Raw genomic sequence first — 26,531 nt, 5'->3', positions numbered from 1 at the left:
AATTAAGGAAAAAACTAAATTGTAAAAGGTGTAAAACTTAATTACCTTTGAATTGTATTAATTAAATGGTTTAAAAAGTAAAAGTGGGATGCTTTATGTTGCAAATAGACCATAAGAAAATTAATGAACGGTTAAACATTAGTTTATATTATATTTTATATGTTATATGTTTTAATTTAATTATTAAAGTAATAATATTAATAAAACAAAAAGGAAGCCAGTGCCATCTTATTTTCTTTCTATTTTTCAACCAAAAACCATTGTTGAACCTAAGGAAGCTTCGACTTTGCTCATTCAATTGCATGTAAGTCCATTTTTCATCAGTTTCTCGTAAATTTTATATTTTTGATATAGTTGTAACGTAATTTATCTAGCTTAAGGATTAATTCGTGATTTTTTTCAAAGTTTTGAAATTTTTCCAGTGATGTTCTTGAGGTTTTCTTAATGTTTGCTTTGGTTTGAAGCTTGATGATGGGTTTGAACTAAATTGTAAAGTAATTTTGGTTAGTTTTGAACTTAGGAAATAAAATGAAAATATTTTGAAAAGTACATGGAAATTTTTGTAATTTTTTTTAATGTAGAGGGCTGTAAATGAATAAGGATAAATTTGGTTAACATGTTTTAGCTAAATTGTGATAAATGTATAAGTTTTGATATTAGGGACTAAATTGAATAAAAAGTAAAAGTTTAGGGCAATTGTGAAAAATGTCAATAAAGAAGTCATATGCATTAAATGAATTATTATTAAGTATTTGGGCTGATAATTAAAATAAATTATTGTTTAAATCAAGATTCGGTAGATAATCGAGGAAAAGATGAAATTTCTTATTAGTCCCTAACATTGCAATTTTTGTTGTTTAGCCCTGGTAAGTTCATACGGTATGTTTGTGTTAAATTGTTATGCATTTAAAATTATAATTGTAAATATGTTTAATTGAAATTCTAGTTGTTTACAATTCAGTACAAAAAGGTGAGATAGAAGATTAAATTGAACAAAATTGAAGATAGTATAATTGGATAAATTAAGGAATTGACTTTGAATTGGATTGAAATATGATATTTTATGTGATTAAGTGATGATTTGATAAAATAAGCTGAATTGATTCGATTTGAAATTGGTTGTATGTGAAAAGAATTGAATTGAATAGATTCAAAAATATCAAATATTATTTGAAATGTGGAATTATACTAATGTGGTGATGAGCTATGATATATATATTTATGGAATTCTTGATTTGGTTGATTTAGATTACGATATTGAAATTGAGAATTGATTTAAAATGAATATGAAAAACTTGTTGCCTTATTAATTGTTCGGGCAGGGTTGGGTATAATTGGCATGCTATAGGATAGGAAGAGTTCAGAGTTATACGACTACGTGTCGGGGAGTGTTAGGCATCCCATTTGTTGGTTATACCGACCAGTCTTGGGCACATTTATTTTTAGATTTTACCAATCAGTGCAAGGCGCAATTCATTATTATGAAATTCATTATTACGAATTTATCCATCAGACATTGGGTGTCAAATTGATATGTTGGTTGGATCTATGTATCTATCCGAGTCCGAGTTAGGTTAATAGGGATATGTATAATGTAATTGAAATAAATGATCTTTAGGTTGATTGATGCAAATGATCGAATGATGCATATACATATTGAGAATTGGTTATAGAAGCCTAGGGGGACAATATAGAAACGTGACAAATTGATGAATTTGATTCGAAATTTGTATTATGAAACGAAGTTGTTATTGGAAATAAATTGGAAATTGTTGTATATTTGGTATAAGGATGAAGTGATCTGATATGGGAATAAAGTTCATATGAGCTAATATGAATTTGATTGAAAACTAAAATTATGAAATGAAAATTATGTTTGCATTATGTTGAAATGGGATGTATTGTGGGTGAATAGATTGTATGATATGATTTAGATAGTGAACTAATTAGATGATTATTTTTTTGGTGGATGATGTTGAAATTTTAATTTAAATGAATTAAAATGTTATATGATTGAATACTATATGGTTTAATAAATGTTGAAGTCATCTTTTGATTTTTGAATTGCAATGTTAGGCAAACTATACTGAGCTAAGTAACATGTAGTGTATAATTATAACATGAGGTAAGTTACTTGGTTTTAAATACCCGTGAACTTACTAAGTCTTTGTAATACTTACTTCCTTTTTTCATTTTTCCCTGTAGTGTCAACTTGGGGAACGTGTCAGGCGAATCGTCAAGAACCTCACACTATCTTAGATTGATTCTATAGTCTTTTGACTATAATAAGACTTAGTTATGTGTGGCACGTACCTAGGAAATCTTAAGCTTGTGAAAATGTTATATATTGAGTGAGTTCGACATTTTGAGATTATGCTGATGTATATATGTGTATGATGGCATTAGTCATGAATATGGTATCTTGATGAGAAATTTGACTTAGATATTTGCTTGCTTGATGGTGCCTAAATGATATGCTAGAAAATAGGTGCACTAAGTTATAAGTTTTGGAATGTTTGAAATGATTTGGTAAGCTTGATGCTTAAGAATGAGATTGTTTAAATGGCTATTTTGTGATTGATTAGATGATAGTGAAAGTGTCACTGAAGACTTAATGGGTTGGTATGTATGTGGTCTTTTAGTTGATTTTAAATTGTTGATTGAGGTGCCTATTGTGGCATATTAGTTAGGCACTTAGATTTATCATTGTAAATGATGTTTTTGACTTGATTTGGATGCCTTTGAATAGGTTGAAATGCGGCTTAAATGATAGCTTGCGACTTAAGTGTTCATGAATGAATAACTTGCTTAAAAAGACATTTTTCAGGTACACAAGGCTAACACACGGTCGTGTGCCTTACACGGGTTCATGGCATGACTGTGTGGTCTATAAAAATTTAAGTGATTTTGGTGCACATGGGTACAGAGAGTTGCACGGTTTGCTCACATGGCCATTTGACCCACTCACACGGCCATGTGACCCACTCACATGAACATGTAGCTAACCTTACATGGGCACGACTCTTGTATACAATTTAGTGACACGACCGTGTGGTTCATCACACATGGATTAAGCTTTCATACACGGCCAAGTGACACGTCCATGTGACCCTTGTATGCAAATATTTCCTTCCTTTTGAAATTTGTTTCAATTTAATCCTTATTAATTGCCTACTTAGTTTTGACTTTCTGTAAGCTCAAAATTAATTCAAAATTGATTGAATCACATGCTAATTTGATTAATTATGAATTGTTGATAATTAATTGAGATTTTAAATTACAATGTGCTTGTAAATGTTTGTATTTGCTTGTAACACCTTATTATTCAAGTTCGGCGATCGGATTGGGTAAAGGGTGTTACAACCATGAGATTGCAAAAGGAGATAGGGTTGATGCAAAACGAGCTTGCTCAGCTGAAGTGGGGTTCACACAGCTGGATGTAAAGATTGATGCACGTCTGAAGGACTTCTAAGAAGGTATTAAGAGTGAGGTACTTTCTGATGTCCATTTTAAGCTACGCACTGAGATCTATTCTTTATTTGAACAATATTTTGGATAGTCTCCTACTATCGCTATTAGCCTTGTTTCTAACAAGGGTGAATGGATTTTTGGAGGGTCTCTTTCTGGCTTTCCACTAAAGGAGCATTTGGCCATGCACTCTATACCAGATTTGGAACATATCAGAGTGTCTTCTCGAGTAGGGACTTTGGATGTTGTGAGTAACCTTTTTCGACTGGATTGCCCTCATTTTAATGGGGGAAATTTCAGAGGGTGGTAGTCTAAGCTCAAACAGTACATTGAAGTTGATGGGCTATGCTAAGATTTGAGTTGTTTTGTTGCATTTGGAAGGGAAGGCTTTGATTGGCACCACTTTTTTGTTCAAAGGAAAGGAGGGTTGCACCAATTGACTTGAGATTTGTATGCTAGGGACTTGAAGGAACATTTTGGATTTGACTCTTTCCTTGATCCCATTGCTAAGCTTGTTTCCCTCAGACAACAAATATCGGTTGATCAGTTCCATGATAGATTTGTAAGTTTACTAAACCAGTCCCATTTTCTTGAGTCATATACACTAAGTATCTTTACAAGTAATTTGAAACCTAAGGTTGGACAATACCTTCAATTATTTAAGCCTCAAACCTTGGTGGAAGGTTACACATTAGCTAGGCAGGTTGAGAGTATTGTATTAGGGCTTTTAAGGAAGGGTTTGCCTATAGGTAGTAGGGCAGGCCTTCTTAAACATCTATTTTCTAGTCCTAAGGTGCATCACAGTAATGATGGTTCTTCATCAGTGAGAGGTTCCATAGGCAGCAATTCAAGGTAGCGAGCTCATTTCTCAAGCTGAATTAGAGGACAAGAAGAAGGGGTTTTGTTTCTGGCGTGGTTTTAAGTACACACCAGGGCATAAATGCTCTAAACCTTAGTTGTATTAGCTTATCATAGAGCCGCAACTTAACCAGGACACCGACGCTAGAAGTCCATCATCTGAGGATTTACAAGACTGCCCTGAACAATTAGAAGCAGCAGATCTGGACACTGAAACTTCCACTCCAATTTTATCCCTACATGCCCTATATGGGATAAGGATGTTCACAAAACCATTTTTCAAGCACATGATGGACACTATGAATTCATGGTCATGCCATTAGGCTTGACCAATTTCCCCTCAAGTTTTCAGTCACTGATGAATGTTTTCTTTAGAAAACTATTGAGGTGGTTAGTTTGTCTTCTGCTCGATATACTTGTGTATTCTAAGGATTAGTTAGATCACTTGGGACATCTGCACTAGGTGTTGCAATTGTTGAGACTTAACCAATTATATGCCAAAAGTAGAAAGTGTACCCTTGTAGATACTCAAGTTGAGTATCTATGATGCATTATTTCAAGGGGGTAGTTAGCATGGACAAACTAAAAGTGGAATGTGTTCTCAACTAGCTTATTCCACAGTCTGTGAAGGAATTAAGAGGGTTTCTTAGACTGTCTGATTATTATAGGAGGTTCATCAAAGGGTATGGGGTGTTGGCCAAGTCCTTTACTATTCTCCTAAAGCAATATGCGCCCTGACTGTAGACTAAGCTTGCACAAACAACATTCCAGCAGCTTAAGAAAGCCATTTTTCAAGCACTAGTTTTGGCTTTACCTGATTTTTAAGAGGTTTTTTTTTGTAGAGACTGATGGTAATGGATAAGGGGTAGGAGCAGTATTGCAGCAAAAGGAAAAGCTAGTGGCTTTTTTCAGCAAACCTTTAGGAGTCAAACATCAAGCCTTGTCTATATACGACAATGAGATGTTAGAAGTGCTTTTGGTAGTTAAAAAGTGTCATCCTTACCTGATTGGGAGACACTTTCAAATTAAAATGGAACCTTAAAGCTTGAGGTTCCTGTCTGACCAACAAGCAATCACTCCTTACCAATAGTAGTGGGTAGCTAAGATGCTGGGTTAGGATTACTATATAGCCTGAAAAGGAACTCAAAATATAGTGGCAAATGCTTTGTTTAGAAGGCTTCATGAACAAGATCATAAATTTTTCCAGTATGTAGAGAGAATGAGCCTTTTTTGGTCTAAGCTATGGGGTCAAATTGTGGATTCTAGTCAAGGTGACACCAAGCTGTAATAGTTGTGCCAGAAATTCCAACACCAACCTCAGCTTCACCCCAAGTATTCTTGGGATGGTAAGTTGCTTAGAAGATTGGGAAAAATTATGCTTGGAAATAATGACAAGCTTAAGAGACACATTTTTTTATCTCTTCTATGGGGGATCATTAGGAAGCCACTCTAGCATATATGCCACAAGGTATAGGATCTTGGGCTGCTCTATTGGAAGGGTCTTTATAAGGATATGAAGAAATGAGTTTGAGAGTGTGTAACTTGTCAAAGATATAAGATGGATAATTCAACATCCCTAGGGTTGTTGCAACCTCTCACCATATTAGATAGAGCTTGGGCAGCCATAAGTATGGACTTTGTGGAAGGTTTACCTACCTCTAAGGGCAGAAGCACGATTCTAGTAGTGGTGGACAAACTGCAAATATGGTCACTTTATTGCTTTAGCTCATTCCTTCACTACTTTAATAGTAGCACAAGAGTACTTAAACTAGGTCTACAAACTGTATGACATGCCAGAATCAATTGTGTCTAATAGGGATAGGGTGCTCCTCAGTAATTTTTGGTAGGAGCTCTTTAGGCACTTAGGCACCAAACTTCAGTTGTCCATTGCTTATCACCCCCAAATTGATGGCTAGACATAGGTTTTGAGCAAATGTTTAAAGGATTGTTTGAGATACATGATAGGTGAAAGACCTTCAGATTGGGTGACTTGGTTACCTCTGGCAGAGTGATGGCACAACATCACCTATCACTCAACCATCCAGACAACTTCTTATGAGGCCCTTTATGGTCAAGACCCTCCCATGCACCTACCTTACTTAGTTGGTAAATCTCGAGTAGTTATAGTGGATAGAAGCTTACAACATAGGGAAACTATGAGAAGGTGTTGAAGTTTCACTTGAAAAGGGCTCAAGAAAGGATGAAACATATGGCTGATAAGAAGAGGCCTGATAGGGAATCCAAGGTAGGGGACTTGGTTGTTAGGAAATGTGCCCATCTTGTAGTAAGCATGTAACTGCTTTCTATTTATATGAACGATGAATAAATAAATAAAGTTAATTTCACATTTCACTATTATGTTTTTGGTATTTATCTCTTTTATATTTTGCATGAATAGCGAAATTGTGACAAGCAAATATTAGCTAATTGATTGTTTAAAGTTCAAATTGAAGATAAGTAGCATTGTAAAGAACATTTACATTGTGAGAAAGACGTCTTACTTCAATAGATAAGCTAAATGAGTTCGTAATCCTGTAAAAGAATCAAAGTGAGCATTTGATTCAAATGATAATGATTATTATGTTGTCTACAATTCCAATTAAAGAGATGGTTAGTCTTGATTATCAGAGCAGGTTGACTCCACAAGTAGAGACATGATATATTCATTTGTAGAATGATACATTAGACTGGACACAAAATGAATTAATTTTGAATCCGTTTGTGAATTAATTCACTTGTGATGTTCATGGTGTGAATTAACTCATGTGCTGTGATATAAGTGGAGGCTTATGCTCTAAAGATGATCGAGCCCATAGTCGGTATGTTTGGTACATGGCTTGTGTATGTTATGGCTTTACTAGTAATACTGGAATTCATAGCTCAATTAAAGAGTTAATGATATCTTCTTATTGGCATTATGTAGATTGATAAATATGGAACGTGGCCATAGGTTGCTCATTCTCAAATAAGCAATTTATCATAGTCATTTGTTGATAGTGATCATATTCATCATTAAGAAGACATAATGGTGACAATGAGATAAAATAAGATTGTATTAAGTAAATGAATTTAACTCAAAAGAATCCAGGATATCATATGAGGGTAACACACACATAAAGATGTCATTGGACAAAGTAGTTGGATGAATTGCTTTCGTAAAGAGTATACAATAAGAAGATTTCAATCATGGTACTTCTTGTGGACTGACTCAATGATTAAGTAATTGCGAATTATCAAAACAATGCTTATGGACATAATTGCAATCACTAGAGTCTAATTGTATATGTCTGATTGGTCCCTCTATTAGCTCAATAAAAGCTAAATCGGACTATATTTGAATCAGAAGAAAATTATATGGCTTTGGAAATAATTTACTTGAGTTAATTTATTCGTTGTTGAATTAAATTAGGTGGTCATAAGAATTGTTCAACTAGAGAATTTGATTAAAGAATTTTCTTGAAAAAATAATTTGGAAAACCTAAGTGATTTTTAGAAATATTAATTTTGATAAAGTAAAATTAAAATTACTATGATATTTTTGGAAGTTAATTTTCAAGTTAGACAATTGGCTAAATGGGTAATTGAACTTGAAAATTAGACCTGTGATCATAAATTGGGTTCGAGAGCCAAAAATCGAGACCAAGACCCAAAGACTGATTGAATCGAGCCCAATATGTGAAACTAGGCCGACAGTCCAACCGGTGGCTAGATCGAATCAATTGGGTTGTTTCTAACCTGGACCAAACCAGCAGTAGCCGAATTGGCTCTGGATGTCGTAAGGGTGTCGTACCTGCATCATTGGACACGGCAGTGCCGGTGGCTGCGATGACAACATCCTGGTGGCCGACAACGGTTGGTAATTAATGGTTGAGCAATGGAAAGTTACACTCCTATTGTGACTCTAGTAGAGAATTTAATTTCAGATTAATTATTCTAAAAATAATATTATTTTTATAGTTTAATATTAAATTAAATTTAATACTTATCTTAATAGTATTTTATTAATCTAATATTAAAGTGATTATCTTAATATTAAATTAAATTTAATGTTTATCTACTTTTATTAATTTAATTTAATTTAATTTAATATTAAACCTTGGGTCATTATTTACACACATTTAAATTCAAGAGAAAATTCTCTGAAGAGATTATTCTAGAAAATTTCTAGAGATATTTTTCTGATTTACAACTTCACCCAAAAGTTTAGAGAAATTACAAAATTATCTCACTAGTAATTTTTGTGAAAAATTTTTTTTGATTCGAAATGAGCCCACACTCGACAGATGTGAGCTTGAGGATAGCGAAGAATACTACTCTGTCAAAGCGCTCATCCTAGACCAACCGAAAAGGTACAATTTTGATTAAGTGTTTATTACTTTAGATACTACAATAAAATCTTGTTTTGGAAAAAAAATTTAAAACTATGATTTTTCCCTAAATTTATTTTCCATTGCATTTTCCAAACCTGTTTTTCCAACATTGGTTTACCTAAAGCTTCAAATATATCGACAACATTCCATGAGGAAGTTCAGAAACTAGAAGCTATCACCAAGGTACTTTAGTCATTATCCAGTCGAGGCCAGAGTGGAACATGTTACTTACAAGCTGATTTTGCCTCCAATAGCTCATATCCATTCTACCTTCCATGTTTCCCAACTGAAGAAGCACATTGGATCAAAGGTGAGTTCATATGTGCTGCCTCTAGTAAGGTCTAATGGTGCACTTCTAAAGGAACCACCTTCAGTGTTTAAAAGAAGAATAGCCAAAAAAGGAATCAAGTTGTCACATAAGTTTTGGTGGAATGGGCTAACACGTTCCTTGAGGATACTACCTAGGAAAATCTAAATGAGATCAAGCAAAGGTTTCCTTCTTTTGGTCCTTGAGGATAATGATCGAGTTTGGGGAGGGGTAACATTTCATATTTCTGTTACTTCTACTATTATTTCTTTTAATTGTTAAGTCCATATTGTAAAAACACAGTGTTTTATTATTGAACATTAGTGAAACAGTGCATGTTGGTAAGGGGAATTAACATATTGCTTAAACGATTAATTTTGGGGAACATCATTTAATGAAACTGTGTGGTTTGAGCAGTTTGTTAACCTTGCCAGCTGTCCAAGGCCATTACTCATCTTTTTAGCACCAATCAGTGAAATGCAAAGCAGTTATGAAATTTGAGAAGCAATTTTACTCTCTTCTTCATTTGATTTTTCTCTCGAATCTCTCTCTTTTCTTTTTGTTTCTATCAATTTGTTCTTTCAATTCAATTCCATGACATGAAAATATTGGGCGCTAATCTCCTCTTTTGAAAAAATAGATAAATTAATTCTTATAAATTTTAAATGATTAATTGTTAATTTAATTCCTGAATTATAGTTAAAATATCATTTAAAATATTTTAAATTTTAATAAATTAAAAAATCTTAAAATAAATATAAATCAATAAAAATATATAAAAAAACATTAAACCATCAATTAGTAAAACCAAAGAGGGATTCAATACTGAATCAGATTCAGCTGCAACAACAATGGCTAGACAAGCTTTACGACTTATTCAATCTTCGTGTTCTAGGATTTCTCCTCACAAACCCCAAATTTCCCCACTCACTCCCTCTTCCTTTTCTTCTTATCTTTTGACTCAATCACACTCTTTTTCATCGGCTTCGATGCCTCACCCGGCGGTTTTCTTAGACAAGAACACTCGTGTCCTGTTCCAAGGAATCACCTGAAAGAATGGCACTTTCCACACTAAACAAACCATAGAATATGGCACTAAGATGGTAACTTTAAATTCCTTTCAAAATTTTATCTTTTTTAAAAATTTAATGGATTTCTTGGTTTTTTTTTGTAATCTACAAAAATAGTCATTTTTGTTTGATTCATTTTACATTTTAGTCACTTATGTTTGAAATGTTACATTTTAGCTACTTATGTTATTATTTTGTTACGAAGTGATCACTCTGTCGTTAAGTTCCGTTATCTCCCTAACGGTAATGTTACGTGGCAGCCCAACTAGATTTTGAGTACCATCTTGGACTTCCAAATAGGATGAGAATAGATTTATAATTAAATAAATTTAATTAATTAAAAATTTTAAACCCTAAACCTTAGACCGAAAAAACCGTTCATCTCCTCTCTTTTTTTAGTTTTCTTTTTCGTTTCTTCTTTGTTTTAGTTTTCCTTTTCATTTTGACTGAAAAAACTATTATCATCTTTATCGAATCAAAATAGTAGAAATCAAATTTAGTGCTTCATCAATAGATTGGATTTTTTATTCAACATAGAAAAACAAAAGATTTGATGGAGTATCCAAGTTTTTCTTCTTTGCATTCGTCTATCTCTTTTATTCAACATGGAAAAAAAAAGATTGGATTTTTTTTGTTTAATGAAAACCCTAAATTAAAATTCTTGATATTTTCTTCGACTTTTTGAAATGTTTTTGAACATGTATCTTATTTTGTGTCAGTAGACATCCCATAAAATGCAACCAAAAACATGTTTTTATGAACGTGTTTCATTCAAGTTAATTGTAAATTTTTCAGAAAGGGTTGTTACTTTTAACCTATCATAAATAGCAAGGACCACCTATTTTTATTACTTAATTTTTCTATGATCATCCTTTTGTTCCACAGATCTTGTACCATTTGAACGATCATCAAGAAAAATAAATTAGATAATTCGTATGAAACATTAGAAATTAAGAAAAATATGGGCACTTATCCCAAAGTTTCTCATACACCGTTTATAGATACAGCTGACCCTTGGAACATTGAAAAGGACTAGAATAATTTCCTTTAATTGTGGCCCCCATGATAGAGTTTTAGCTCAACCTAAGTTTGTATGCTAAACTATTTTTTGTCTTTAAAACTCATCTGACATATTGCAAGCAACTTGGATGAAGGTGTGATTTAATGCTGACATTTTTGTATTGTTGAATTATTTATTATACTGGAATTAGTGCAAAAGCCTCATTGTTTTATGTGCACTTCTGAGCATGTGTGCTTGTGAACCTAAGTTGATAGGTTTATTCTCTTTCTTGGCCTGTGTTTGGATTATCTTCTTTCATTTGACTTGAAGTTGGTGATATATGAAAATACTTAGGTTGCACATTGTTTTGGTGTTTAACTTATCTTTTTCATTTATTTACCTACATATTTTTGCTTAATTAGTTGAATTGTAGTTTATGGCATAGATGGTCTTGTAATTGGAATGACTTTTTTTGTTGATTCTGTGAAGAAAAAGATTTTTCTAAAACTAAAAGATCAAAATAGACTGAAAGATCAAAATAATCCTCATGTAAAATGTTTGCCTTTTGTTTGTCTCTTTTCCACTCAGTCATCCATTATTAACTATATTCAAGCTTTATTCCAATTCTTTGTTATGTGTTTTATATGTGCTAGTGCAGCTGGTTTCTAAGTTGCCCCCCATTTTCAAATTATTGAATGCAAATTATGATTCTTGTTTTAAATTTCCTAGGTCTCAAAGGGTGAATCGGAACAGCAAGGTGCATCATCTTCTGTAGCAATTCACTTGGTCCAACTATTGCAAGACAACATTAACAAGAGGAGGCTGGTGGAAAGTTAATAAGAAGCATACTTTCGAGTAATGAAATGGGCCAAAATCAATCTTCAACAATTGCCCAAGCTTAGTAGAAAATTGATACTATGAGTCTGGACAATGTCAAAGACTTCCGCGACCTATGAATTCATGATTGGGTTTGAATGGTTGTGTCTCTAATGATATTGTTGCTTTGGAATGCGATGTTGATACAAAAAGTGTTTCAAATAACAAGTTCATAAAAAAGGAACTACATGGTGTTGAACTTTGGCCTGCAATGCAACAGCAAAGAAGTATTGAAGCTTAACCAGTACAGCAGCAACATTTTGTTTATTTGTAACTAGGTTTAGTTTTTTATGTAATTTGTATTTAAAGTTAGAAAGGTTAGTTGATGATTTGAATGATTTCCAATGTGATGTAATAGCTGATATGTTAGCTACATTTTATGTGTAATTTAAGTTTTGTTTTAGTCAAGTAATTAGTGGGAGCTGTTATGTATTAGGAAATTATCATGCAACTTATGCTTTTATTTTAATGAAAATCAAGATGAAATCAGTTGAGGTTTCATTTTTTCAATTCTCTTTGCATCTGTTTTCTTTACTTCTTTTCTTCTTTATTTTGCTCAAAACCCTAACAAATGGTATACAGAGCTTGTCATCTTTAAGGGCCTTTGTTGTTGGTAGCTGTTTTGTGAGGAACCTTGAAGAAAAAGAAACTGAAGCTCTTATTTTTATTATTGCTACAATATGAGGTTTACACCACCACTACCACCACCTATCTTTGCTGGTGAGAACTACCACATATGGGTAGTGAAGTTGAAAACTTACCTCCAAGCACATGATTTTTGGAATGTGGTTGAGAATGATATAGAACCAGCTCCATTGAGGGTTAATCCCACCATTGCACAAATTAAAGAACACAGTGAAGAATGTGCGAAGAAGCACAAAACAATGTCTTGATTGCAAAATAGAGTGTCTGATGTGATTTTCACTCAAATAATGGCCTGTGACACTCCAAAGCAAGCCTAGAAGAAGCTAAAGGAAGAGTTTCTAGGGTCAGACAAAAACCAGACAGCAACAGCTAATCAACCTTAGGAGGGATTTTGAGAATTTGAAGATGAGAGAGTCTGAGACCATTAAGCAGTACTCTACAAAATAATGGCCACAGTCAACAACATCAGGCTCCCTGATGATGATTTTAGTGAGAGCAGAGTTGTTGAGAAGGTCATTACAACCTTTCCTGAAAAATTTGAATAAAAGATCTCCTCACTGGAGGACTCGGGAGACTTATCAACCATTTTATTGTCTGAGTTGATAAATGCTCTGTATGCATTAGAGAAAAGAAGGGCCAACAGGCTAGAGAAGCATCCTGAAGGAGCTTTCCAAGTAAAAGCCAAAGAAATCTCAGGTTAGAACTACAAAAGGAAAGAAACCATGGCTTGATAAGAGGGATAGACCAAAGAGAGATGCTGGCAAGAAAAAGTTTCCACCATGTATTCACTACAAAAATTCTACACATTTTGAGAGGTACTACTGGTACAGGCCTGATATTCAGTGTAGGAGCTGCAACCAGTTTGGTCACATTAAGAAAGTTTGCAAGAATAAAGGAAGGGCACAAACTCAGTAGAATCAAGCTCAGGCTACTGAGGACATTCAAGCTCAAGAGAAGCATATTTTCACTACATCCTATTTTGCAACTTCAAGCAAAGTTAGAAGAGGCTGGCTAGTAGATAGTGGTTGCCTCATCACATGGCATAAGAAGAAGGGTTGTTCAAAGATCTTGACAGAAACTTTGTTTCCAAAGTCAGGATTAGAGATGGAAACCTTATTGAGGCCAGAGGTAAAGGAAATGTTGTGATCAACATGTCTTTTTTGTACCTGATATAGACCAAAATTTGCTTAATGTTGGCTAGTTAATAGAAAAAAGGTTATTCACTTATTTTCAAGAATAACTCCTGTGTTATTGAGGATGCATTCGGTCAAGAACTAGTCACGATAGCTATGACTGAGAGATGATTTTTTCTGGATGTGAATCAGCTGGAAAAGAAATCCTATACTAGTCTTGCTAATAAAGCTAGTTTATGGCATAAAAGGTTAGGCCATGTCAATTATAGATCACTTGGTTTGCTGTACAAACCCAATTTGGTTGAAGACATGTCCAAAGTTGAAGTCAAAGACAAAGTTTGTGAAAATTTTCAGCTTAGGAAGTAAGTGAGACTACCATTTCCAATTAACAAGGCATGGATGGCTTGAGACAAGCTTCAATTGGTCCATACTGACATTTGTGGACCAATTAAGACTTCTTCATTGAATGACAGCAGATACTTTTTGCTGCTTATAGATGATTTTACAAGGTTCTGTTGGGTTAATTTTCTGAAGCAAAAGTCTGAGGTACCTTAGGTATTCAATATGTTCAAAGCCTTAGCTGAAAATCAATCAGGTTGTAATATTAAAGTTCATTTTGTTAGAGAGGCTGAATAATCAAATGAAGTTAATCTGATTCATTGCAGTTCAGAAAACCAATTTGCTGATATTTTAACCAAGTCTCTCGGTGCTATAAGATTTGAGAACTTAAGAAGAAGTATTCGTTTTTGTTACATATAGTCCAAGGAGGAGTGTTGAACTTTGGCCTACAATGCAACAACAGAGAAGCATTAAAGCTCAACCAGTACAACAACAACATTTTGGTCATATGTCACTAGCTTTAGTTTTTTTTATGTAATTTATATTTAATGTTAGTAAGATTAGTTGATGATTTGAATGATTTCCAATGTGATGTAATAGCTGATATGTCAGCTACATTTTGTGTGTGATTCAAGTTTTGTTTTAGTCAAGTAATTAGTGGGAGCAGTTATGTATTAGGAAATTGCCATGTAACTTATGCTTTTATCTTAATGAAAACCAAGATGAAATTAGTTTTTTGAGGTTTCGTTTTTTCAATTCTCTTTGCATCTGTTTTCTTTGCTTCTTTTCTTCTTTGTTTTGCTCAAAACCCAATAGATGGTTTAGGTTCTGGAAATGAGAAGCATGAAAAACATACAAGAAATAAGGATAGACCTGATCATGGAGTATGGGCCCCTCTTCATTGTTCTGATGTTCCAAAAGCAAGTGAAGAGCACTTGACTCCCTTTGTGTTACAATCTTCATAGGCCTCCCGTAATCCCAGCGAAAGTATTAATGCTTCTGCACATGAATATCTGGTACTTGAAAGTATCTATAGGTTTGGGATACAGTTGTTAAGATTGAATTTGCAAGAAATTAGGAAGCTAATGTATGTCACTTTTGCATATGATCTTTTAATTAACCAAGGAGAAATAAAAAGAAATGTACCTAGTGGAAGCAGTAGACATAATTTTCCAGTACAAAATGGTTAGTGTATCTGTAATGGATGGATTCAATATTGATGTCACGTGCATTATAACTAGAATGTCATATTGATGATACCATTCAACGGGTTCCAACAGACATTTTGATCAGCATTTAGCAGCTCATAATATGAGGGATGATAGGTCTATTACATAACATGTTCTTGAATAGTCCTTACTTGGCGCTATATTAATTACCTTATTAGACTGGCAAGCGTCAGTAAGGAAAGAAGTGTATGCATATTACAAGGACATTCAATAACTTAATAATTTTTTTGGGTACATTTCCTAAACTCCTCATCAACCTCAGTTAGTCCAGACCCTAGCTAATTAAATTTTATGATATTATGGGCTGAAGCATAACCTACAACTTCCAACTTACAGCAACTAATGTACTTAATGCATTACTTGAAGAAAATGTAAATTACAAGGATGCAAGTGTATAACAGCTTTTCTCTTTACTGCAAGAAAAAATAATTATAGAAAGGTAGTTGTACATACAAAAACGACATATGACAATTTAAGAGTCGCACAATGAACAAACAGTTGTGTTTTGTGAGACAAATAGAAATAAAAGTTAAAGAATATGGTACCTTTTCTTTTCTCTTCTTTATTGAAATCAAGCTAAGGAATCTGAACAATTTCTATTAAATTTTGTGAAGCGACTGAGGCTTTGAGAAGAATGGGCAGTGATCACTTTCTTTAATCTTGTAAACTCCTTCTGGTGGGTTCAATCTTACTAGTTTATCTTGCACATTGGTGAAAGAGTTCAGTCATCCAATGTCTGAATGTAAAACTGCCATCCACTGTCGTACTTCTTGGAGGACAGTGACAGTTTCTCCATTATAGGACCCAGTGGAGTAGGTCTCAGGGTAACCATGGCCAAAGCTACATCTTGGAATAGAAACCGAATATCATGTTAGAATAATATGATTCCATAAATGCACACAACATTTAGACTCGAGTATAGTATTAACATGTTAAAATGCAAGGTAATATTCACCAATAAAACCAACACGAATCATCAAAAACTACGGTATCTTGAGTCTTGACATACATCATATTCGTAGCCTCTTGTACAAAAAGTCTAATGATATAAATCCTTTCATGTTACGTTGTCCATGCAAATGATTATAGCACTAGAATTCATTAACCATAATGCAAGACTACACCAAATAATAGAAGTGACATATACAACATTTGTTGTCCAAAAAATGGCCATATTTAGATGCATACTTCATAGCTAAAGCTTCAAAGATTTCATTGCTCGGATATTCTAACTTTTGTACCCCTAAAAGTTGGAAAGCATTGATTACATTGTAGTTAAAGCAGACTTGTGTAACTTATACCTGTAATCACGCGAAATAAGCTTATTTGTTTTTTTTACCTATTTGATTCATTTGCTGCAATCATTTGATAGTCCTTGGAACTCTATTATGGTAGTAACAGATATATGTAAATTGTTTACTTATCTCAGGGATATGCAATCATTTCTCAAGTAACTGTTTAGTAGTTTAACATTTCAAAAAAATATATTATTTTCAAGCCCTAAATTAAGATAATGTATAATCTAACTATTGTTAACATGATTATACAACCCTTCCAAAAAGATATAGTCTTTGTCCACAAAACAGATTTCCCCAAACAAAATATATTCCTAACTATGCAAAAAAAAATTTCCAATTCAGTTAAAGTAATTGATCCAGCCTTGGGCATTTTTTATATTGTGATAGTTGTGTTAGAGTGGAGTCATTGATCTATTGCGTTGGCATTCATCTGACTATTGTTCGTTGACCAAGTAAATCATTCTTTTTGAAAGATGATTTGGCCCTAAAATTTGTTGTAAGGTTTTAGCTTTGTTGGGTTAAGGGTGGTTGGCTTGATGTGTTACCCTTTGAAGTGGCTTGGTTCAAAATTTGTCGGCTCGATGATTGGTTTGCCATTTGGCTTCCCCCAACAATCCCTTTGCAAGTTCTTGTATTATGGTCTAATTTGCCATATTTGGTGCAGTTAGCTTGCTGTCCTATCATGCTTAGTTTTAGTCCAATTTTTCTTTTTATCAACTTTGTAACACTCCTTACCCGTATTCAGCACTGGAATAGGATATGAGGCATTAACTGACTTACATCGCACGTAAACATACAAATTGAGTATAAATCTGCATCCAAATTAAAACCATTTGCATTCAAACATAAAGTCCTTAATGCCAGCCTACGAGGCCCAAAACATGCTTTGGAAGTGATTCAGGACTAAATCGAGTACTTAGGAAAATTTTACAAAACTTAGAAAATTGTTGCCATGCAAAAGGGTCACACGCTCGTGTGGTTTGGGACACGCCTATGTGGGCAGGCCGAGTAGTCACACAAGCCCGTGTCCCTAACCTGTGTAACTCTTTGTTTTGTAATGCATGAACAAATTGAGGTCACACGGCCAAGTTACACGCCCGTGTGCTAGGCCGTGTGGTTAATTTAATTTTCATAACATAGGTGCAAACTTCACACGGTCGGGACACACGCCCGTGCTTGAGGCCGTGTCTCTCAGACGATTGAGACACACGTTCGTGTACTCAATTCTAAGCATTCTGTTTCTCAAAATTAAGGTGTAGGGGACACAGGGTCGGAACACATGCCCATGAGGCAAGCCGTGTGGACAAAATAAAGGCTATTTACGAAGCCATTTGTCACCCTTATTTACACCTACACATGGACAAGTTCAAGGCATAATTCATAGCACACTTGGACAACCAATACATCTACAAAATAAGGCTAATTCTTGTCATTTCGTTATCCATACTCAACATGTTTTCAACATCATATTCTACCAAACCACATCACACAAGAGATAGTTGTACATGAATGTATATATATATATATATATATATATATATATATATATATATATAAGCTTACAACCAATTCAACCAAAATGAGCCAAGTCACATACCACATCAAGCCTTTGACAAGTACAAGCAAATACATTTGGCCAAATCATAATGACACATATAACAAAATGACCAAGTCCCTATACATGCTATATTCTCAAAATATTTAAAATCATCGGCACCCAAAATAGCGGTTTGATAGTGTGATGCGAACTTCGATAATCTCCAACCTGAGTTAGCTTGGTGACACTATAAAACATGGAAAAAAACGGAGTAAGCTATATAGCTTAGTAAGCTCGTATGAAAGAAACAAGCAAACCTTACCATACATTAACATGCAAATAATATAACAAAAGATGATATAATTTACCAAAATCTCATGATCATAATTCACTTCCACGACAACCTACCTTGAAATCGTCATTTCACGAATTAATAATCACAAGCTTTAAGTACATACCTGTGCCATCTCGTAATAATTTCATACTTAGTCTCATCTTTGTTATTCCTAATGAACCACTCAGAATAATAAATTTGGATACTCAGGAAACCTTGCACACAAGGTGCCACATATGTAGCCATTGCTACCTCTATCTCATAACACATATGCTCGCTCTCGAGGCATTAACGAGCTTGCTCACACAAGCTATCAGTCAAGACATAACTACAAAGTACTACTCAAATAAGCTGTCAAGTAACTACAACATATGCCGGTATACTCAACCACCAGTAGGACATACAGGACCAGCACCTGAATCACATAAAATAAAACCCTAGTGACATGTCACTTGTATCCTAATCTATTCCTAAGGTTCAATTGGGAGTTCTTGCTTGCCGAAACATCGTCGAACATGTCCATAGAGTCATTTATACATTTCATGAAGTATGAAAGCATTTAAAATACAATTATAATAAAGCTCATTTAACATACGAACTTACCTCGGTTACAAAAACGACCAAAGGGATCTATTTTTCAATTACTTCGTTATTCCCCCTATTCAGACCCGAACTTCATTTTTCTTGATCTATGATACACATTTAACTTATTTAATCATCACATTATTCAATTCATCACAAAAACATATTATGGCAAAAATTACATTTTTGCCCTTAACTTTTCAACATTTTACAAATTAGTCCCTAGGCTCGTAAAATGAATTTCTTTCAATTTATTTACAATCCAAGCCTATCTAAATGTTGTTTATACTCATAAAATCCCACATTTTTCATTGATTCACACTTTTCTACACATTTTATAGACTTTTACAAATAAGTCCTTATTTGACATTTTTACCGAAAATCACTCTACAAAAGTTGTTTAACAAACAACAAACATGCATTTTCTATCATCAAACATTAAAATACACACATAATCATCATGGGTCAAATTTTAAACTTTAATCCTTCTTCAAATTAGTCCTTGGAAAGGCTACAGGGCAAGAACGGACTTACAATCGAGCTTGAAAGTGGCCAAAACCCTAGCTATGGACTCCTTGTGAATTTTGGCTATGAAGGGATGAAATTGAGATTATGGACATCTTTTATTTATTTAATTTTTTCCTTATTAGCCAAATTACTAAAATACCTTAATGCATAACTTTGAAATTTTACCTAACCATGTCTATTTTTGTCCATCCTAAGGTATAATGGGCTAATTTCCATTTAAGGACCTCTAATTAAAATTTCATAACAATTAAACACCTTTAAATTGTAGAACTCAAATTTTGCATCTATTGCAATTTACTCATTCTAGTCAAATTGGGCACTCAATCGATAAAATTTCTTAACGAAATTTTCACACAATTATTCTATCATGCTGTAGACCTTAAAGAATTAATAAAATAATAAAATAAATATTTCTACTTCAGATTTGTGGTCCCAAAACCATTGTTCCAATTTGACCCTAAAACGGGTTGTTACAACTCTCCCCCTGTAGGTATTTTCATCCCCGAAAGTCTTACCTGAAAAGAGGTTTGGGTACTATTTTCTCATAGCTTTCTCGAGTTCCCACGTAGGCTCTTTGACCCCTTGTCGTTTCCATAAAACTTTCACTAGAGCTATGCTTTTGTTTCTCAATTGTTTAACCACTCCAGCTAACACTGTGATCGGTTCTTCACCATATGTCATATCAGGTCGAATCTTAATCTCTATTGGAGAAATCACATGCGAAGGATCTGATCTGTATTGTCGCATCATGGACACATGAAACACATTGTGAATTCTTTCCAACTTTGACGGCAAAGCTAGTCAATATGCCACTAGCCCCATTCTTTTAATAATCTTATACGGCCTAATGAAACACGGACTCAACTTTCCTTTGTAACCAAATCTAAGAATTTTCTTCCACGGTGATACTTTCAGAAACACTTTATCACCAAATTGAATTTTGATATCCTTCCGTTTCAAATCCGCGTACGATTTCTACTGATCTGAAGCTGCTTTCAAACAATCACAAATTACGTTCACTTTCTCATCGGTTTCTCTAACCAAATCAACCCTGTGAATTCGTTTCTCATTAAGCTCAGTCTGGTATAGTGGAGTTTGACACTTGCGACCATACAATGCTTTATATGGTGCCATTTGTATACTCAATTGATAACTATTGTTATAAGCAAATTCAACCAACGGTAGATATTTCTCCCAACTACCTTCTAACTCTGAAACTGAACAACGAACCATATCTTCGAAAATTTGGATCACTCTCTCAGATTGACCGTTGATTTGCAGATAGAATACAGTGCTAAAATTCAACTTCGTACCCAATGCTTCTTGCAATTTCTTCCAAAATCACGACATAAACCACGAATCTCTATCTGAAATAAAAGAAGTTGGCACCCCGTGCAATCTAACAATCTCAACAATGTACAATTCAGTTATTTTATCGAGTGAATAATCGGTACGTACCGGAATGAAATGAGTCGATTTCGTCAGTCTATCAACAACGACCCATACAACATCTTTCTTCTTCAAAGTCAGAGGTAACCTCGTTACAAAATCCATCGTAACTCTATCCCACTTCCACTCGGGTATAGTCACAGGCTGAAGAAAACTTGAACGCACTTGATGTTTGACTTTCACTTGCTAACAAATAAAACATCCCGTTACAAACTCTAAAATGTCTCGTTTCATGCCTGACCACCAATATAATTCCTTCAAATCATTATACATCTTGGTACTTCCAGGATAAACAGATAAACAACCATAATGTGCCATATGAAGAATTTTCTGAATTAGTTCAGTATCTCTCGTTACATAAATCCTACCTGGGAACCTCAAACAATCATCCAATCCAATTTGATATTCTGAATAATTATTTGATTCGCATTCAACTCTTTTATCTTGCAACTCATTATCATCTTTTTGAGCTTTGTAAATTTTCTGAAGAAATACCAGTCTAGCTTTCAACTAGGTCAGAATCGATCCATCATCAGATAAAGTTAACCGCGTATTCATTGCCCTCAAAGCAAACATAGTCTTTCTACTTAAAGCGTTTACGACTACGTTCACTTTCTTGGGTGATAGCCGATCACTAACTCATAATCTTTCAACAACTGGAGCCATCTTTGTTGTCGCAAATTCAAATCTTTTTGATTTATTAAATACTTCAAACTCTTGTGATCGGTAAAGATGCGACACTTCTCACTGAATAAATGGTGTCTCCCTATTTTTAAAACGAACACAATAGTAGCCAATTCCAAGTCGTGCGTTGGATAATTCTTTTCATGCGGTTTCAACTGTCTCGAGGCATAAGCTACCTCTTTACCTTCTTGCATCAACACACAAGCAAGATCGTTCAAAGATGTGTTGCTGAAAATCAAAAACTCTTTCCCTAACTCAGGTTGCACTAACACTGGTGCCTCAATTAATAACATTTTCAACTGTTCAAAACTCTGTTGACATTTTTCAAACCACTTAGATTTCACATCCTTTCGTAACAATCTTGTCATAGGTGTAGCAATCATCGAAAATCCCTTAACAAAACATTGATAATAACCAGCCAAAACCAAAAAGCTTCTAACTTCAGATACATTTCTCGGTGGTTTCCAATCAACAACTGTCGAAATCTTACTCGGATCAACCTGTATACCTTCTGCTAAAATAATGAATCTTAGAAATCCGACTTCTCGGAGCCAAAACTCACTTTTCCTGAATTTAGCAAACAATTTCTTATCTCTCAAAGTCTGCAAGACAAATCTTAAATGTTATGCATGCTTAAACTCATCTCGGGAGTAAATCAAAATGTCATCAATAAAAACAACCACAAACTTATCTAAATACGGTCAAAAAATTTGATTCATCAAGTCCAGAAAAACTGCAGGAGCATTTGTTAATCCAAAAGGCATAACAAGAAATTCATAATTCCTGTACCTCGTTCTGAATGCGGTCTTTGGCACATCCGACTCTTTAACTCTCAACTGATAATAGCCTGATCTCAAGTCTATCTTCGAGAACATTGTTTCCCCTTTCAACTGATTGAAAAAATCATTAATTCTTCATAAAGGATACTTGTTCTTTATTGTAACCTTGTTAAGGTAATGAATATCAATACAAAGCCTCACATATCCATCTTTTTTCTTGACGAATAACACTGATGCGCGCCAGGGCAAAAAACTTGGTCTCGCAAAACCCTTATCTGTCAACTCTTGCAACTGAGACTTCAGTTCTTTCAATTCGATCGGAGCCATTCTTTATGAAGCTATCTATAGCGGTGAAGTTCCCAGTACTAAATTAGTAGTAAACTCAACCTCTCTGATCAGTGGTAATTTAGGCAATTCTTCTGGAAACACATCCGTGTATTCACAAACTACCGGCACATATTCAATCTTCAATTCAGTCACTTTTGTATTCAGTACATACGCAGGATAAGCTTTACAACCTTTTCTTACATAACTCTAAGCCGACATCGAAGAAATCACAATTGGCAACTCACCTGACTCATATGGTTCAATCCGAAGAATTTCATTATTTTGGCATTTCAATTTAATAATATTTCATCTACAATTCACTACTACATCATGTAGAGTTAACCAATCCATTCCAAGAATTACATCAAACTCATCAAACGGTAAAAGCATTAAGTTAGTCAAAAAACAGTGACCCCGAATCATTAAAGGACAATTCTTGCAAACTTTATCAACTAGAACATATTTTCCTAAGGGGTTCGACACTTTAATAACATATTCAGTAAACTCAACAGGAAAATTCTTACTAGATACCAAATTCATGAAAACATAAGAATGAGTCAATCTAGGATCAATCAATGCAACTACCTTAGTATCATAGAGAGAAAATGTACCGGTGATAACATCAGGGGATGATGCATCTTCGCGAGTACGATAGCAATCTTTCGTTGCACTTCTGCTACTGTTCCCATTTCCCATGTTTCCCGGTGGCCTCCCTCTAGTGGCAATGTTACTCGGCCTTGCATTCTGAAAATTATCTTTCTCAGTCATTCCAGGGCAATCTCGAATAAAGTGATCTTAGGAACCACATTTAAAGCAAGATCGGTTATTCATCTTAAATTCACCGATATGTCGTCTACCATAGTGTTGACATTCAGGTCTATTTGGCCTAGTGTTACCAACGCTTGCTATTAATGTAGTTTGGGCCTTAGAACCCAAATACTGCTTCTCACGATCTTTGTTGGGATATCCAGCTGAAACATTTAAACGAGCATACAAATCCCTCGATTTCTTTGACAGAGGCTGAAATGACTTATTCATCGATCTTTTTCTTAAATCTCTAGCCTTAAACTCAGCTTTTCTCTTTTCTTTGCTCAATTCTTCACCTTTGCAAGCTCGATCCACCAACACGACAAATTATTTCAACTCTAGAATCCCAACTAACAGTATGATATTCACATTCAACCCATCTTCGAATCTCTTACACATGATGGCATCGGTGGAAACACATTCCCGAGCATACTTACTAAGCCTAAAAAACTCTCGCTCATATTCAGTCATAGACATACGGATCTATTTCAACTCTAAAAAATCTTTGCATTTCTGATCAATGAACCGCTGACTGATATATTTCTTTCTGAACTCTTCTTGGAAGAAACCCTAGGTAACTCTTTCTTCCGGTACCACAAATACAAGAGTATTCTACCACTGGTATACTGAGTCCCTCAGAAGTGATAAAGCACATTTCAAACACTCATTAGGTGTGCAAGAAAGCTTATCAAATACCCTGATAGAATTCTCAAGCCAAAACTTAGCTCTCTCGGAGACATCGTCAACATTGGCTCTAAATTCTTCAGCCTCTTGTTTCGAATCTTATCAACTAGAGGCTTGTTTAGTCTTAACAATTCCACACCTTAGGGAGCTATGGGAACCGGTTGGGGGTTAGGTGGGGGTGGAGGATGTTGGACAGCCAGATTTGTTAGAACAAAATCAACAAACTACTCATTTATCATTTGGAAGATGGCCTCTTTAGCCTCTCCTCCCTAACTAATCGTTACTGGTCTACTTTAAGATGGCGATGTCCCTTGGGCAAGAGCCGATGCATTACATTCAATATCATCAGCTAGCTCTCGGTTGGGATCCATTTACTAGATGAAAACACAATTTAAATTGTCAAGAGTCGTCACACTATCACAAATTATATATGGCATGTATAGCCAGACTCTTACACATGCTATGTTAGTCCGAGAATCGACTAAATCATAGCTCTGATACCACTAAATGTAAAACCCCTTACCTGTATTCAACGCCGAAATAGGATATGAGGCATTACTGGACTCACATCGCACGTAAACATACAAATCGAGTCATAAATTTGTATCCAAATTAAAACCATTTGCATTCAAACATAAAGTCCCTAATGCGAGCGTACGAGGCCCAAAACATGCTTTGGAAGTGGGCTTTGGATTATAAATTAGAAGGTATTGGAGAGATATTTTCCCAATTTCTAAGTTTTTGGACAAAAATGGGCTTGCATGGATAAATTTTAAAGAAAAGGCTTAAGGGCATTTTGGTCATTTGGCATTTTAATGAAATAAAATGGGAAAAAGAAAGCCAAAATCAGCCATCTTCTTCCCCATAGCTGTTGAAATTCCTAGAGCTCCATAAGCTAGGGTTTTCCATATTTTAAGCTCAATAGTGAGTGCTCCCGAGCCCCGGTTTTTAATGCTCTTTGTATTTTTGAAATCCCGGTAGCTTGCTCTCTCCATTTCTACCCATATTTCATGCTAGGGTTCATGTTTAAAAATGTACCCATGCATGAGTTACTTGTATTTTGATGGATTATGGAGGGAAATGAAAGATGAATGTGTTTTAAACATCTTTTCCTAGGTGATTTTCATGAAAAACCCTTATAGGGACTATTTTGCAAAAGTTGTAAAATGTGTGGTAGAAATGAGAAAATAATGGGCAATATGGGCTTGCATAAGAGGGAAAAGTGTTCAGCTAGGCTTGGTTAAGATAGAAATTGCATGTGTTCCATTATACGAGCCTAGGGACTAAATCGTAAAAAGGTGAAGGTTAGGGCCAAAACGGTCAATTGGACCAGGGGGTGGAATTTAGACTTGAAATGTATAATGTAGAGTGTTAATGATTTAATTTTGTTGCAATAGACCCTAAGGAACAAATTTCGGAGGTCGATCGAGGAAAACAAAAGGTTTCGGAATAACCGAAACACCACTCCAAAACGATTGCCAGGTAAGTTCGGATAACTTAAGGTGAAATCCTAATATGCCTAATTATATGATTTATGAATGTATGATGTTTGCATTGGTTGATGGCATAGAAATACATGAAATGTATCTTTGATAATGATTTGTTGAAAATTTCTCGGTTGAGGTTAAAAAGGGAATTCGATGATAACCATAATTAACATGTGAATTGAGATCCTGCATGTGTTGCAGTAAGGGTTTAGCCCAAACGGGTAATCCATAGATCTCGATTATGAAAAGGATCTAATCCGAACGGGTGTTCCTTTGGATGATTGAGCCTCCCGAAGAATACATGTTTTCATTCTGGATTTAGCCCAGACGGGCAATCCGATCGGGGTCTCAATTTAGCCTGGACTGGTAATTCAAATCCGAGCTCAGTAAAGGTGTTTGTTAAAATAAGGGATTTAGCCTGGACTAGTAATCCTGCCATAAAATGTGAGGTTCGCGGGATTGCACACCTGATATAATCATCCTTATGAATTGACGGTTAATGAATATTCCATCGAGATTGTAACATCTCGAAATAGGCCTAAATGGAATAGTGGTTGCGAAACCATAAATATGAGATAGAAAAGTTTATTTTGATTAATTTTTTTTATAATTTACCAAGTGATTAGATACATGTGTTAGAGTATTGAAAAGAAATTTTATAGATTGCACATTTAATTTGCCTATTTGGGCTTATTTGCAGAAGTTGCTGTAACAGCCCGATTTAGGGCCTAAACGGAACG

Source organism: Gossypium arboreum, chromosome 6 (assembly GCF_025698485.1).
Source record: "Gossypium arboreum isolate Shixiya-1 chromosome 6, ASM2569848v2, whole genome shotgun sequence".
NCBI lineage: Eukaryota > Viridiplantae > Streptophyta > Magnoliopsida > Malvales > Malvaceae > Gossypium > Gossypium arboreum.
This window is presented reverse-complemented; position numbering follows the sequence as displayed.